Below are 13,891 nucleotides of genomic sequence, written 5' to 3'. Positions count from 1 at the left end.
AGGTGTGTAGATTTAAACAAAATCTAGTTTGGTTCTTACCAGGGCTTTTACTGCCTGATCCGATTTTGTTTACCACACTCAGAGTTTAGTGCTGGGCTGGGGTGCCTATTTCCAACCTTTCTCACGGCGCATCAACGGTTAGACCGAGAATTCTCGTCGCAAATCAAAACTCCACTGGAGCTCCAAGCAGATCAGCACTGTTTACAGCTCTTCGAGTCACAGTAAAATGTAATTTTTGGGTCATAGCTAATTTAGATACACTTATGGTGTGGGTGCTTGCGCTTCTTTAGGAATCTGCCGTCTTGGTTTGTATAGAAATTAATATTTGACACATAAACGTAAGAGGTCGGAAATATGAGACGGTTGGTAATAGGTGACGTTCCTATATAGATTTTGCACAAAAGTTGAATTGATAGGTGGAAAAGTGTATTCTTTGTAACAAACACACATGCATTTATAGGCGGCAACAGGTATGCCATGCTGTTAGAGGTTCAAACAAAAGGTGCATTGTGGGCACTGCATTGTAGGCTACATAATTCACAACCAGCCATTACGTGTTCACTTGGATGGTATTGTTGCAGTTCGGCCTTTTAAATATCCGCTGTGTCCGTGTCTCCCCATAGTGTTGACTCCTTTACATCGGCGACCCCGACAACTCCTTGGACGGTAATCCTGAGAGTTTTTAATAAGCGCCATTCCACTTAAACTACCAGAGATGATGCACAGACGAACAGACGATGCAACAAAATATTATTATTTGGTCACGGCCCTGGGTATGCTGCAATATTCTCTGGATGAGGGTATAAATATGACCGCCTTAAAGCGCTTTTGCTGGGGACTTACAAACTGAACGATTAGGTGACGCAAAGCCATCGTAAGGTAAGGTAAGGTAATTTTTTCAAAGGTGGACCTCATCCGCCTGTGGTTATCACCAGGTGCCGCTGCATCCACAAGACGTTCCCAAGACTGCTGTCATCACTCCTTTTGGTTTGTTTGAGTTCCTCCCCATGCCATTTGGGTTAAAAACCACCACCCAGACTTTCCAGCGACTCATGGACAGTGTATTGCGTGACTTGACATTTGTTTTTGTGTACTTGGATGACATCCTTGTGGTTAGTACTTCCAAGGCTGAACACCTGGCGCACCTCAGGGTTCTGTTTCAACGTCTTGACGATCACAGACTGATCATCAACACAGCGATGTGCCATTTCGGTTTGTCTGCCATTGATTTCCTTGGCCATCATGTCACAAGCAAGGGAGCGGCTCCGCTAGTTGCTAAGGTGGAGGCCATTTGCCAGGTCCTGGGACCAGCCACGGCCAAGGTCCTACAGGAATTTCTGTGTGAGGATTCCAGTGAGGATTGAACTCACTACCCCTGGTTTATAAGACCAGTACTCCAACCACTAAGCCAGGGGTTGGGAACCTTTTTTGCCTGGAGAGCCACTTTTACCAAATTTATTTTTTTTTTATCTCAGAAGAGCCACATAAAGACGGTTACAAGAAAAAGTTTGGATATTTAACATACAGTTACTTTCATTCAACAGAGGATTTTTTAATAAATGTTCTACTAGTTTTAAAAGTAATGTGCAAGTAACTTAAATTGTGAAGTGGAATGACAGAAGTATAGGCTAGGCTTCCCAGGTAGGCTAAACACCACCCCCTATTTTCCCAGTGCCCTTTGGTATGCAAAGTAATGCTGCTATCGAGATGTCTCGTAAATCATCGTACACTCACCCGTACAACATGTACCAATGAGTGGCTTTAGGAACGCCTTTCTCTCGAGTCACAAGGGGCATTAGCAGGAGGCTAGTCATTGTTATTGTTTTGTGCTACATGTAGCCTCTAGCTAAACGGCTGGAAAACAAATTGTTACATTGTATTGCAGGCACAGCAAGACCGTGCAATGCATGAATTGGTGACCGGATTGAAGCAGCAATGTAATCTAGTGTGTAAAAGAGCATTACATCAACTTTAACATGACCGACACAGTACATATGCAAAAAAATACATGTCATCTCATCTCAACTATGGGCGCAGCCATGTTTGTTGTAAGGTCGTACGTCCACCTCGGGGTACCCTCAAGTACTCCGAGGTAAAGTGGGCGTGCCTGCCCAAAATGCCGCAAGAAAGCTGGGTAATTTACACTTTCCAACTCGGGTGGCGATTTACGAGACATTTACGAGACATCTCGAAAGCAGCATAACATCATAATTAACAACACAACACTCAATTTTGGTTGACATGTCATTGGCGAAATTGAACATTTGAGGCCTACCAGAGATTAGATTTGGGGATGGCCTTGGAGTCTGGCTGGCTTATATTCAGTGAGGTGAAGTTTCATGAAAGAATTGAGGCTGTCATCAGTTAAGGGCAACTCCAGGCAAAACTGTCATATATCCATAACGCCAACTAAATGGCATTGTGTTGGTGTTATGGATGTGACAGTTTTGCGCGGAATTGCCCTTAAACGTGAGCACAGGTTTGTCCTTATATTTTTCAAATGTGAGAAAGATTTCTCACATGCAAGTGGAACCGAACAGAGTTAACTCGTTGCAGTGTGCGAAACGGGCTCCAGTGAGGATTGAATTCACGACCCCTGGTTTACGAGACCAGTGCTCTTGCCACTGAGCTATGAAGCCACGAAACTGAAGATTTAGGGTCAAGAAATCTGGTGTACCACGTTTCATGTGGCTACTGGATATGGCGGCTGCATCGAAAAGCAGGACAGATCGATTAGAGCAGTAAACGGAAGAAGATTTTCAGATGCGTGTTTTGCCGACCTTTACACAGAAGTTTTACGTCACAGCCAAAGGAGAACAAATAATGCTATGGCACCACGGACCTGCAGAAAGGCTCCTGCGCGAGGCTTGAACTTGCGACCCCTGGTTTACGAGACCAGTGCTCTTGCCACTGAGCTATGGAGCCCTCGTGCACGCAAAAGTATTCAGCGTTTGCTCCTCAAATGTTTCCTGTACGATAATCCTGTCCCTATTTCATGATACAAAGACAAACTGATGGGGAAAATAAATTCCTAGGAGCTGTCCACACGCACCAAAGCGCCATCAACAATCCATGTATTTTTCTTCCTAAATTTGCTCTGCCTTTCTAGCTAAGGTGCAATTCACTTGAACAAAAGCAGAGATTTCACATTTGCTGAAGGCTGGTTGACTCAAGACACACCACTGGTACACTTGAAGTAACCAGTATTTTTGTCTATAGAAGGTGGTTAACGGTAGACTATCCAGGCAAAGTTGCTCATTTCACCTTTGCTGTAAAACTGTTACGTCAGGTCTAGGCTCCAGTGAGGATTGAACTCACGACCCCTGGTTTACAAGACCAGTGCTCTGACCACTGAGCTATGAAGCCACACTGTTGCAGATTTTGGGTCAGAAAATCTGGTGTGCCACATTTCATGTCGCTCCATGGTATGGCCGCTGTGTACAAAAGCAGGTCTGATCGGTGAGCCCAGTGAAAGCGGGTACATTTTGAGATGTGTGTTTTGTCGACCTTTACCACAGAACCTTTACGTCACAGACAAAGAAGAAAAAATAAAGGTAAGTCATTCTCTGTGCCACGGTCCTGAAACAGGCTCGAGCGAGGATTGAACTCGCGACCCCTGGTTTACGAGACCAGTGCTCTTACCACTGAGCTATAGAGCACTGGTGCATGAAAGAGTAGTCAGCGTTTGCTCCTCAAATGTTGCCTGTATGATAATTCTGTCCCTATTTCATGATACAAAGAGAAACTGACGGGAAAAATAAAATCCTAGCAGCTGTCCACGCACCAATGCTCCATCAACAAACCATGTCTTTTTTGTGCTGAATTTGCTGTGACTTTCTCGCTAATGTGCAGGTCACTTTAACGAACGCACACTTTATGGCAACCCTTGAAGTAACCACTCTTGTCAAAAGAAGGCTGTCAACAGCAGACGACCCAGGAAAAGTGGTTACCTTAGCTGTAAAAATGTTCCGCAGAAATCAGACTCCAGTGAGGATTGAACTCACTATCCTTGGTTTACAAGACCAGTGCTCTATCCACTGAGCTATGAAGCCACAAAACTAAAGAATGAGGGTCAAGAAATCTGGTGTACCACGTTTCATGTGGCTACTCGATATGGCGGCTGCATCGAAAAGCAGGACAGATCGATTAGAGCAGTAAACGGAAGAAGATTTTCAGATGCGTGTTTTGCCGACCTTTACACAGAAGTTTTACGTCACAGCCAAAGGAGAACAAATAATGCTATGGCACCACGGACCTGCAGAAAGGCTCCTGCGCGAGGCTTGAACTCGCGACCCCTGGTTTACGAGACCAGTGCTCTTGCCACTGAGCTATGGAGCCCTCGTGCACGCAAAAGTATTCAGCGTTTGCTCCTCAAATGTTTCCTGTACGATAATCCTGTCCCTATTTCATGATACAAAGACAAACTGATGGGGAAAATAAATTCCTAGGAGCTGTCCACACGCACCAAAGCGCCATCAACAATCCATGTATTTTTCTTCCTAAATTTGCTTTGACTTTCTAGCTAAGGTGCAATTCACTTGAACAAAAGCAGAGATTTCACATTTGCTGAAGGCTGGTTGACTCAAGACACACCACTGGTACACTTGAAGTAACCAGTATTTTTGTCTATAGAAGGTGGTTAACGGTAGACTATCCAGGCAAAGTTGCTCATTTCACCTTTGCTGTAAAACTGTTACGTCAGGTCTAGGCTCCAGTGAGGATTGAACTCACGACCCCTGGTTTACAAGACCAGTGCTCTGACCACTGAGCTATGAAGCCACACTGTTGCAGATTTTGGGTCAGAAAATCTGGTGTGCCACATTTCATGTCGCTCCATGGTATGGCCGCTGTGTACAAAAGCAGGTCTGATCGGTGAGCCCAGTGAAAGCGGGTACATTTTGAGATGTGTGTTTTGTCGACCTTTACCACAGAACCTTTACGTCACAGACAAAGAAGAAAAAATAAAGGTAAGTCATTCTCTGTGCCACGGTCCTGAAACAGGCTCGAGCGAGGATTGAACTCGCGACCCCTGGTTTACGAGACCAGTGCTCTTACCACTGAGCTATAGAGCACTGGTGCATGAAAGAGTAGTCAGCGTTTGCTCCTCAAATGTTGCCTGTATGATAATTCTGTCCCTATTTCATGATACAAAGAGAAACTGACGGGAAAAATAAAATCCTAGCAGCTGTCCACGCACCAATGCTCCATCAACAAACCATGTCTTTTTTGTGCTGAATTTGCTGTGACTTTCTCGCTAATGTGCAGGTCACTTTAACGAACGCACACTTTATGGCAACCCTTGAAGTAACCACTCTTGTCAAAAGAAGGCTGTCAACAGCAGACGACCCAGGAAAAGTGGTTACCTTAGCTGTAAAAATGTTCCGCAGAAATCAGACTCCAGTGAGGATTGAACTCACTATCCTTGGTTTACAAGACCAGTGCTCTATCCACTGAGCTATGAAGCCACAAAACTAAAGAATGAGGGTCAAGAAATCTGGTGTACCACGTTTCATGTGGCTACTCGATATGGCGGCTGCATCGAAAAGCAGGACAGATCGATTAGAGCAGTAAACGGAAGAAGATTTTCAGATGCGTGTTTTGCCGACCTTTACACAGAAGTTTTACGTCACAGCCAAAGGAGAACAAATAATGCTATGGCACCACGGACCTGCAGCAAGGCTCCTGCGCGAGGCTTGAACTCGCGACCCCTGGTTTACGAGACCAGTGCTCTTGCCACTGAGCTATGGAGCCCTCGTGCACGCAAAAGTATTCAGCGTTTGCTCCTCAAATGTTTCCTGTACGATAATCCTGTCCCTATTTCATGATACAAAGACAAACTGATGGGGAAAATAAATTCCTAGGAGCTGTCCACACGCACCAAAGCGCCATCAACAATCCATGTATTTTTCTTCCTAAATTTGCTTTGACTTTCTAGCTAAGGTGCAATTCACTTGAACAAAAGCAGAGATTTCACATTTGCTGAAGGCTGGTTGACTCAAGACACACCACTGGTACACTTGAAGTAACCAGTATTTTTGTCTATAGAAGGTGGTTAACGGTAGACTATCCAGGCAAAGTTGCTCATTTCACCTTTGCTGTAAAACTGTTACGTCAGGTCTAGGCTCCAGTGAGGATTGAACTCACGACCCCTGGTTTACAAGACCAGTGCTCTGACCACTGAGCTATGAAGCCACACTGTTGCAGATTTTGGGTCAGGAAATCTGGTGTGCCACATTTCATGTCGCTCCATGGTATGGCCGCTTTGTACAAAAGCAGGTCTGATCGGTGAGCCCAGTGAACGCGGGTACATTTTGAGATGTGTTTTGTCGACCTTTACCACAGAACCTTTACGTCACAGACAAAGAAGAAAAAATAAAGGTAAGTCAATCTCTGTGCCACGGTCCTGAAACAGGCTCCAGCGAGGATTGAACTCGCTACCCCTGGTTTACGAGACCAGTGCTCTTACCACTGAGCTATAGAGCCCTGGTGCATGAAAGAGTAGTCAGCGTTTGCTCCTCAAATGTTGCCTGTATGATAATTCTGTCCCTATTTCATGATACAAAGAGAAACTGACGGGAAAAATAAAATCCTAGCAGCTGTCCACGCACCAATGCTCCATCAACAAACCATGTATTTTTTGTGCTGAATTTGCTGTGACTTTCTCGCTAATGTGCAGGTCACTTTAACGAACGCACACTTTATGGCAACCCTTGAAGTAACCACTCTTGTCAAAAGAAGGCTGTCAACAGCAGACGACCCAGGAAAAGTGGTTACCTTAGCTGTAAAAATGTTCCGCAGAAATCAGACTCCAGTGAGGATTGAACTCACTATCCCTGGTTTACAAGACCAGTGCTCTATCCACTGAGCTATGAAGCCACAAAACTAAAGAATTAGGGTCAAGAAATCTGGTGTACCACGTTTCATGTGGCTACTGGATATGGCGGCTGCATCGAAAAGCAGGACAGATCGATTAGAGCAGTAAACGGAAGAAGATTTTCAGATGCGTGTTTTGCCGACCTTTACACAGAAGTTTTACGTCACAGCCAAAGGAGAACAAATAATGCTATGGCACCACGGACCTGCAGAAAGGCTCCTGCGCGAGGCTTGAACTCGCGACCCCTGGTTTACGAGACCAGTGCTCTTGCCACTGAGCTATGGAGCCCTCGTGCACGCAAAAGTATTCAGCGTTTGCTCCTCAAATGTTTCCTGTACGATAATCCTGTCCCTATTTCATGATACAAAGACAAACTGATGGGGAAAATAAATTCCTAGGAGCTGTCCACAAGCACCAAAGCGCCATCAACAATCCATGTATTTTTCTTCCTAAATTTGCTTTGACTTTCTAGCTAAGGTGCAATTCACTTGAACAAAAGCAGAGATTTCACATTTGCTGAAGGCTGGTTGACTCAAGACACACCACTGGTACACTTGAAGTAACCAGTATTTTTGTCTATAGAAGGTGGTTAACGGTAGACTATCCAGGCAAAGTTGCTCATTTCACCTTTGCTGTAAAACTGTTACGTCAGGTCTAGGCTCCAGTGAGGATTGAACTCACGACCCCTGGTTTACAAGTGTGCGTTCGTTAAAGTGACCTGCACATTAGCGAGTGCTCTGACCACTGAGCTATGAAGCCACACTGTTGCAGATTTTGGGTCAGAAAATCTGGTGTGCCACATTTCATGTCGCTCCATGGTATGGCCGCTGTGTACAAAAGCAGGTCTGATCGGTGAGCCCAGTGAACGCGGGTACATTTTGAGATGTGTGTTTTGTCGACCTTTACCACAGAACCTTTACGTCACAGACAAAGAAGAAAAAAAAAAGGTAAGTCAATCTCTGTGCCACGGTCCTGAAACAGGCTCCAGCGAGGATTGAACTCGCGACCCCTGGTTTACGAGACCAGTGCTCTTACCACTGAGCTATAGAGCCCTGGTGCATGAAAGAGTAGTCAGCGTTTGCTCCTCAAATGTTGCCTGTATGATAATTCTGTCCCTATTTCATGATACAAAGAGAAACTGACGGGAAAAATAAAATCCTAGCAGCTGTCCACGCACCAATGCTCCATCAACAAACCATGTATTTTTTGTGCTGAATTTGCTGTGACTTTCTCGCTAATGTGCAGGTCACTTTAACGAACGCACACTTTATGGCAACCCTTGAAGTAACCACTCTTGTCAAAAGAAGGCTGTCAACAGCAGACGACCCAGGAAAAGTGGTTACCTTAGCTGTAAAAATGTTCCGCAGAAATCAGACTCCAGTGAGGATTGAACTCACTATCCCTGGTTTACAAGACCAGTGCTCTATCCACTGAGCTATGAAGCCACAAAACTAAAGAATTAGGGTCAAGAAATCTGGTGTACCACGTTTCATGTGGCTACTGGATATGGCGGCTGCATCGAAAAGCAGGACAGATCGATTAGAGCAGTAAACGGAAGAAGATTTTCAGATGCGTGTTTTGCCGACCTTTACACAGAAGTTTTACGTCACAGCCAAAGGAGAACAAATAATGCTATGGCACCACGGACCTGCAGAAAGGCTCCTGCGCGAGGCTTGAACTCGCGACCCCTGGTTTACGAGACCAGTGCTCTTGCCACTGAGCTATGGAGCCCTCGTGCACGCAAAAGTATTCAGCGTTTGCTCCTCAAATGTTTCCTGTACGATAATCCTGTCCCTATTTCATGATACAAAGACAAACTGATGGGGAAAATAAATTCCTAGGAGCTGTCCACAAGCACCAAAGCGCCATCAACAATCCATGTATTTTTCTTCCTAAATTTGCTTTGACTTTCTAGCTAAGGTGCAATTCACTTGAACAAAAGCAGAGATTTCACATTTGCTGAAGGCTGGTTGACTCAAGACACACCACTGGTACACTTGAAGTAACCAGTATTTTTGTCTATAGAAGGTGGTTAACGGTAGACTATCCAGGCAAAGTTGCTCATTTCACCTTTGCTGTAAAACTGTTACGTCAGGTCTAGGCTCCAGTGAGGATTGAACTCACGACCCCTGGTTTACAAGTGTGCGTTCGTTAAAGTGACCTGCACATTAGCGAGTGCTCTGACCACTGAGCTATGAAGCCACACTGTTGCAGATTTTGGGTCAGAAAATCTGGTGTGCCACATTTCATGTCGCTCCATGGTATGGCCGCTGTGTACAAAAGCAGGTCTGATCGGTGAGCCCAGTGAACGCGGGTACATTTTGAGATGTGTGTTTTGTCGACCTTTACCACAGAACCTTTACGTCACAGACAAAGAAGAAAAAAAAAAGGTAAGTCAATCTCTGTGCCACGGTCCTGAAACAGGCTCCAGCGAGGATTGAACTCGCGACCCCTGGTTTACGAGACCAGTGCTCTTACCACTGAGCTATAGAGCCCTGGTGCATGAAAGAGTAGTCAGCGTTTGCTCCTCAAATGTTGCCTGTATGATAATTCTGTCCCTATTTCATGATACAAAGAGAAACTGACGGGAAAAATAAAATCCTAGCAGCTGTCCACGCACCAATGCTCCATCAACAAACCATGTATTTTTTGTGCTGAATTTGCTGTGACTTTCTCGCTAATGTGCAGGTCACTTTAACGAACGCACACTTTATGGCAACCCTTGAAGTAACCACTCTTGTCAAAAGAAGGCTGTCAACAGCAGACGACCCAGGAAAAGTGGTTACCTTAGCTGTAAAAATGTTCCGCAGAAATCAGACTCCAGTGAGGATTGAACTCACTATCCCTGGTTTACAAGACCAGTGCTCTATCCACTGAGCTATGAAGCCACAAAACTAAAGAATTAGGGTCAAGAAATCTGGTGTACCACGTTTCATGTGGCTACTGGATATGGCGGCTGCATCGAAAAGCAGGACAGATCGATTAGAGCAGTAAACGGAAGAAGATTTTCAGATGCGTGTTTTGCCGACCTTTACACAGAAGTTTTACGTCACAGCCAAAGGAGAACAAATAATGCTATGGCACCACGGACCTGCAGAAAGGCTCCTGCGCGAGGCTTGAACTCGCGACCCCTGGTTTACGAGACCAGTGCTCTTGCCACTGAGCTATGGAGCCCTCGTGCACGCAAAAGTATTCAGCGTTTGCTCCTCAAATGTTTCCTGTACGATAATCCTGTCCCTATTTCATGATACAAAGACAAACTGATGGGGAAAATAAATTCCTAGGAGCTGTCCACACGCACCAAAGCGCCATCAACAATCCATGTATTTTTCTTCCTAAATTTGCTTTGACTTTCTAGCTAAGGTGCAATTCACTTGAACAAAAGCAGAGATTTCACATTTGCTGAAGGCTGGTTGACTCAAGACACACCACTGGTACACTTGAAGTAACCAGTATTTTTGTCTATAGAAGGTGGTTAACGGTAGACTATCCAGGCAAAGTTGCTCATTTCACCTTTGCTGTAAAACTGTTACGTCAGGTCTAGGCTCCAGTGAGGATTGAACTCACGACCCCTGGTTTACAAGACCAGTGCTCTGACCACTGAGCTATGAAGCCACACTGTTGCAGATTTTGGGTCAGAAAATCTGGTGTGCCACATTTCATGTCGCTCCATGGTATGGCCGCTGTGTACAAAAGCAGGTCTGATCGGTGAGCCCAGTGAACGCGGGTACATTTTGAGATGTGTGTTTTGTCGACCTTTACCACAGAACCTTTACGTCACAGACAAAGAAGAAAAAATAAAGGTAAGTCATTCTCTGTGCCACGGTCCTGAAACAGGCTCCAGCGAGGATTGAACTCGCGACCCCTGGTTTACGAGACCAGTGCTCTTACCACTGAGCTATAGAGCACTGGTGCATGAAAGAGTAGTCAGCGTTTGCTCCTCAAATGTTGCCTGTATGATAATTCTGTCCCTATTTCATGATACAAAGAGAAACTGACGGGAAAAATAAAATCCTAGCAGCTGTCCACGCACCAATGCTCCATCAACAAACCATGTATTTTTTGTGCTGAATTTGCTGTGACTTTCTCGCTAATGTGCAGGTCACTTTAACGAACGCACACTTTATGGCAACCCTTGAAGTAACCACTCTTGTCAAAAGAAGGCTGTCAACAGCAGACGACCCAGGAAAAGTGGTTACCTTAGCTGTAAAAATGTTCCGCAGAAATCAGAGTCCAGTGAGGATTGAACTCACTATCCCTGGTTTACAAGACCAGTGCTCTATCCACTGAGCTATGAAGCCACAAAACTAAAGAATTAGGGTCAAGAAATCTGGTGTACCACGTTTCATGTGGCTACTGGATATGGCGGCTGCATCGAAAAGCAGGACAGATCGATTAGAGCAGTAAACGGAAGAAGATTTTCAGATGCGTGTTTTGCCGACCTTTACACAGAAGTTTTACGTCACAGCCAAAGGAGAACAAATAATGCTATGGCACCACGGACCTGCAGAAAGGCTCCTGCGCGAGGCTTGAACTCGCGACCCCTGGTTTACGAGACCAGTGCTCTTGCCACTGAGCTATGGAGCCCTCGTGCACGCAAAAGTATTCAGCGTTTGCTCCTCAAATGTTTCCTGTACGATAATCCTGTCCCTATTTCATGATACAAAGACAAACTGATGGGGAAAATAAATTCCTAGGAGCTGTCCACACGCACCAAAGCGCCATCAACAATCCATGTATTTTTCTTCCTAAATTTGCTTTGACTTTCTAGCTAAGGTGCAATTCACTTGAACAAAAGCAGAGATTTCACATTTGCTGAAGGCTGGTTGACTCAAGACACACCACTGGTACACTTGAAGTAACCAGTATTTTTGTCTATAGAAGGTGGTTAACGGTAGACTATCCAGGCAAAGTTGCTCATTTCACCTTTGCTGTAAAACTGTTACGTCAGGTCTAGGCTCCAGTGAGGATTGAACTCACGACCCCTGGTTTACAAGACCAGTGCTCTGACCACTGAGCTATGAAGCCACACTGTTGCAGATTTTGGGTCAGAAAATCTGGTGTGCCACATTTCATGTCGCTCCATGGTATGGCCGCTGTGTACAAAAGCAGGTCTGATCGGTGAGCCCAGTGAACGCGGGTACATTTTGAGATGTGTGTTTTGTCGACCTTTACCACAGAACCTTTACGTCACAGACAAAGAAGAAAAAATAAAGGTAAGTCATTCTCTGTGCCAGGGTCCTGAAACAGGCTCGAGCGAGGATTGAACTCGCGACCCCTGGTTTGCGAGACCAGTGCTCTTACCACTGAGCTATAGAGCACTGGTGCATGAAAGAGTAGTCAGCGTTTGCTCCTCAAATGTTGCCTGTATGATAATTCTGTCCCTATTTCATGATACAAAGAGAAACTGACGGGAAAAATAAAATCCTAGCAGCTGTCCACGCACCAATGCTCCATCAACAAACCATGTATTTTTTGTGCTGAATTTGCTGTGACTTTCTCGCTAATGTGCAGGTCACTTTAACGAACGCACACTTTATGGCAACCCTTGAAGTAACCACTCTTGTCAAAAGAAGGCTGTCAACAGCAGACGACCCAGGAAAAGTGGTTACCTTAGCTGTAAAAATGTTCCGCAGAAATCAGAGTCCAGTGAGGATTGAACTCACTATCCCTGGTTTACAAGACCAGTGCTCTATCCACTGAGCTATGAAGCCACAAAACTAAAGAATTAGGGTCAAGAAATCTGGTGTACCACGTTTCATGTGGCTACTGGATATGGCGGCTGCATCGAAAAGCAGGACAGATCGATTAGAGCAGTAAACGGAAGAAGATTTTCAGATGCGTGTTTTGCCGACCTTTACACAGAAGTTTTACGTCACAGCCAAAGGAGAACAAATAATGCTATGGCACCACGGACCTGCAGAAAGGCTCCTGCGCGAGGCTTGAACTCGCGACCCCTGATTTACGAAACCAGTGCTCTTGCCACTGAGCTATGGAGCCCTCGTGCACGCAAAAGTATTCAGCGTTTGCTCCTCAAATGTTTCCTGTACGATAATCCTGTCCCTATTTCATGATACAAAGACAAACTGATGGGGAAAATAAATTCCTAGGAGCTGTCCACACGCACCAAAGCGCCATCAACAATCCATGTATTTTTCTTCCTAAATTTGCTTTGACTTTCTAGCTAAGGTGCAATTCACTTGAACAAAAGCAGAGATTTCACATTTGCTGAAGGCTGGTTGACTCAAGACACACCACTGGTACACTTGAAGTAACCAGTATTTTTGTCTATAGAAGGTGGTTAACGGTAGACTATCCAGGCAAAGTTGCTCATTTCACCTTTGCTGTAAAACTGTTACGTCAGGTCTAGGCTCCAGTGAGGATTGAACTCACGACCCCTGGTTTACAAGACCAGTGCTCTGACCACTGAGCTATGAAGCCACACTGTTGCAGATTTTGGGTCAGAAAATCTGGTGTGCCACATTTCATGTCGCTCCATGGTATGGCCGCTGTGTACAAAAGCAGGTCTGATCGGTGAGCCCAGTGAACGCGGGTACATTTTGAGATGTGTGTTTTGTCGACCTTTACCACAGAACCTTTACGTCACAGACAAAGAAGAAAAAAAAAAGGTAAGTCAATCTCTGTGCCACGGTCCTGAAACAGGCTCCAGCGAGGATTGAACTCGCGACCCCTGGTTTACGAGACCAGTGCTCTTACCACTGAGCTATAGAGCCCTGGTGCATGAAAGAGTAGTCAGCGTTTGCTCCTCAAATGTTGCCTGTATGATAATTCTGTCCCTATTTCATGATACAAAGAGAAACTGACGGGAAAAATAAAATCCTAGCAGCTGTCCACGCACCAATGCTCCATCAACAAACCATGTATTTTTTGTGCTGAATTTGCTGTGACTTTCTCGCTAATGTGCAGGTCACTTTAACGAACGCACACTTTATGGCAACCCTTGAAGTAACCACTCTTGTCAAAAGAAGGCTGTCAACAGCAGACGACCCAGGAAAA

General features: G+C 45.2%; 30 non-coding genes across 30 annotated transcripts; all 30 read right to left on the bottom strand.

The window, feature by feature from the left end:
- Positions 1-2,566: 2,566 nt before the first annotated feature.
- On the bottom strand, positions 2,567-2,639 carry trnat-cgu (transfer RNA threonine (anticodon CGU)). Its single transcript has one exon. It is a non-coding gene; the product is annotated as a tRNA-Thr (tRNA).
- A 211-nt stretch (positions 2,640-2,850) lies between these two features.
- On the bottom strand, positions 2,851-2,925 carry trnat-cgu (transfer RNA threonine (anticodon CGU)). The gene has a single exon. It is a non-coding gene; the product is annotated as a tRNA-Thr (tRNA).
- Positions 2,926-3,293: 368 nt separating this feature from the next.
- On the bottom strand, positions 3,294-3,366 carry trnat-ugu (transfer RNA threonine (anticodon UGU)). The gene has a single exon. It is a non-coding gene; the product is annotated as a tRNA-Thr (tRNA).
- Positions 3,367-3,586: 220 nt separating this feature from the next.
- Positions 3,587-3,659, bottom strand: trnat-cgu (transfer RNA threonine (anticodon CGU)). The gene has a single exon. It is a non-coding gene; the product is annotated as a tRNA-Thr (tRNA).
- A 320-nt stretch (positions 3,660-3,979) lies between these two features.
- trnat-ugu (transfer RNA threonine (anticodon UGU)) lies at positions 3,980-4,052 on the bottom strand. The gene has a single exon. It is a non-coding gene; the product is annotated as a tRNA-Thr (tRNA).
- Positions 4,053-4,263: 211 nt separating this feature from the next.
- Positions 4,264-4,338, bottom strand: trnat-cgu (transfer RNA threonine (anticodon CGU)). The gene has a single exon. It is a non-coding gene; the product is annotated as a tRNA-Thr (tRNA).
- A 368-nt stretch (positions 4,339-4,706) lies between these two features.
- On the bottom strand, positions 4,707-4,779 carry trnat-ugu (transfer RNA threonine (anticodon UGU)). Its single transcript has one exon. It is a non-coding gene; the product is annotated as a tRNA-Thr (tRNA).
- A 220-nt stretch (positions 4,780-4,999) lies between these two features.
- On the bottom strand, positions 5,000-5,072 carry trnat-cgu (transfer RNA threonine (anticodon CGU)). Its single transcript has one exon. It is a non-coding gene; the product is annotated as a tRNA-Thr (tRNA).
- Positions 5,073-5,392: 320 nt separating this feature from the next.
- Positions 5,393-5,465, bottom strand: trnat-ugu (transfer RNA threonine (anticodon UGU)). The gene has a single exon. It is a non-coding gene; the product is annotated as a tRNA-Thr (tRNA).
- Positions 5,466-5,676: 211 nt separating this feature from the next.
- On the bottom strand, positions 5,677-5,751 carry trnat-cgu (transfer RNA threonine (anticodon CGU)). The gene has a single exon. It is a non-coding gene; the product is annotated as a tRNA-Thr (tRNA).
- A 368-nt stretch (positions 5,752-6,119) lies between these two features.
- On the bottom strand, positions 6,120-6,192 carry trnat-ugu (transfer RNA threonine (anticodon UGU)). Its single transcript has one exon. It is a non-coding gene; the product is annotated as a tRNA-Thr (tRNA).
- Positions 6,193-6,410: 218 nt separating this feature from the next.
- On the bottom strand, positions 6,411-6,483 carry trnat-cgu (transfer RNA threonine (anticodon CGU)). The gene has a single exon. It is a non-coding gene; the product is annotated as a tRNA-Thr (tRNA).
- Positions 6,484-6,803: 320 nt separating this feature from the next.
- On the bottom strand, positions 6,804-6,876 carry trnat-ugu (transfer RNA threonine (anticodon UGU)). Its single transcript has one exon. It is a non-coding gene; the product is annotated as a tRNA-Thr (tRNA).
- A 211-nt stretch (positions 6,877-7,087) lies between these two features.
- trnat-cgu (transfer RNA threonine (anticodon CGU)) lies at positions 7,088-7,162 on the bottom strand. The gene has a single exon. It is a non-coding gene; the product is annotated as a tRNA-Thr (tRNA).
- A 691-nt stretch (positions 7,163-7,853) lies between these two features.
- Positions 7,854-7,926, bottom strand: trnat-cgu (transfer RNA threonine (anticodon CGU)). Its single transcript has one exon. It is a non-coding gene; the product is annotated as a tRNA-Thr (tRNA).
- Positions 7,927-8,246: 320 nt separating this feature from the next.
- Positions 8,247-8,319, bottom strand: trnat-ugu (transfer RNA threonine (anticodon UGU)). Its single transcript has one exon. It is a non-coding gene; the product is annotated as a tRNA-Thr (tRNA).
- A 211-nt stretch (positions 8,320-8,530) lies between these two features.
- On the bottom strand, positions 8,531-8,605 carry trnat-cgu (transfer RNA threonine (anticodon CGU)). The gene has a single exon. It is a non-coding gene; the product is annotated as a tRNA-Thr (tRNA).
- A 691-nt stretch (positions 8,606-9,296) lies between these two features.
- trnat-cgu (transfer RNA threonine (anticodon CGU)) lies at positions 9,297-9,369 on the bottom strand. The gene has a single exon. It is a non-coding gene; the product is annotated as a tRNA-Thr (tRNA).
- A 320-nt stretch (positions 9,370-9,689) lies between these two features.
- trnat-ugu (transfer RNA threonine (anticodon UGU)) lies at positions 9,690-9,762 on the bottom strand. Its single transcript has one exon. It is a non-coding gene; the product is annotated as a tRNA-Thr (tRNA).
- A 211-nt stretch (positions 9,763-9,973) lies between these two features.
- Positions 9,974-10,048, bottom strand: trnat-cgu (transfer RNA threonine (anticodon CGU)). Its single transcript has one exon. It is a non-coding gene; the product is annotated as a tRNA-Thr (tRNA).
- A 368-nt stretch (positions 10,049-10,416) lies between these two features.
- On the bottom strand, positions 10,417-10,489 carry trnat-ugu (transfer RNA threonine (anticodon UGU)). Its single transcript has one exon. It is a non-coding gene; the product is annotated as a tRNA-Thr (tRNA).
- A 220-nt stretch (positions 10,490-10,709) lies between these two features.
- On the bottom strand, positions 10,710-10,782 carry trnat-cgu (transfer RNA threonine (anticodon CGU)). Its single transcript has one exon. It is a non-coding gene; the product is annotated as a tRNA-Thr (tRNA).
- A 320-nt stretch (positions 10,783-11,102) lies between these two features.
- On the bottom strand, positions 11,103-11,175 carry trnat-ugu (transfer RNA threonine (anticodon UGU)). The gene has a single exon. It is a non-coding gene; the product is annotated as a tRNA-Thr (tRNA).
- Positions 11,176-11,386: 211 nt separating this feature from the next.
- trnat-cgu (transfer RNA threonine (anticodon CGU)) lies at positions 11,387-11,461 on the bottom strand. Its single transcript has one exon. It is a non-coding gene; the product is annotated as a tRNA-Thr (tRNA).
- A 368-nt stretch (positions 11,462-11,829) lies between these two features.
- trnat-ugu (transfer RNA threonine (anticodon UGU)) lies at positions 11,830-11,902 on the bottom strand. The gene has a single exon. It is a non-coding gene; the product is annotated as a tRNA-Thr (tRNA).
- A 220-nt stretch (positions 11,903-12,122) lies between these two features.
- trnaa-cgc (transfer RNA alanine (anticodon CGC)) lies at positions 12,123-12,195 on the bottom strand. The gene has a single exon. It is a non-coding gene; the product is annotated as a tRNA-Ala (tRNA).
- Positions 12,196-12,515: 320 nt separating this feature from the next.
- trnat-ugu (transfer RNA threonine (anticodon UGU)) lies at positions 12,516-12,588 on the bottom strand. Its single transcript has one exon. It is a non-coding gene; the product is annotated as a tRNA-Thr (tRNA).
- A 211-nt stretch (positions 12,589-12,799) lies between these two features.
- On the bottom strand, positions 12,800-12,874 carry trnat-cgu (transfer RNA threonine (anticodon CGU)). The gene has a single exon. It is a non-coding gene; the product is annotated as a tRNA-Thr (tRNA).
- Positions 12,875-13,242: 368 nt separating this feature from the next.
- trnat-ugu (transfer RNA threonine (anticodon UGU)) lies at positions 13,243-13,315 on the bottom strand. The gene has a single exon. It is a non-coding gene; the product is annotated as a tRNA-Thr (tRNA).
- A 220-nt stretch (positions 13,316-13,535) lies between these two features.
- Positions 13,536-13,608, bottom strand: trnat-cgu (transfer RNA threonine (anticodon CGU)). Its single transcript has one exon. It is a non-coding gene; the product is annotated as a tRNA-Thr (tRNA).
- Positions 13,609-13,891: the final 283 nt, after the last annotated feature.

This window comes from Alosa pseudoharengus, unplaced genomic scaffold (genome assembly GCF_046254945.1).
Source record: "Alosa pseudoharengus isolate Yale_2024_CS ecotype anadromous, Long Island Sound unplaced genomic scaffold, YU_APseudo_1.1 YU_APseudo_1.1_scf_6, whole genome shotgun sequence".
Taxonomy (NCBI): domain Eukaryota; kingdom Metazoa; phylum Chordata; class Actinopteri; order Clupeiformes; family Clupeidae; genus Alosa; species Alosa pseudoharengus.
Note: the sequence above shows the minus strand (reverse complement) of the source record. Positions and strands in the feature narration are given on the sequence as shown.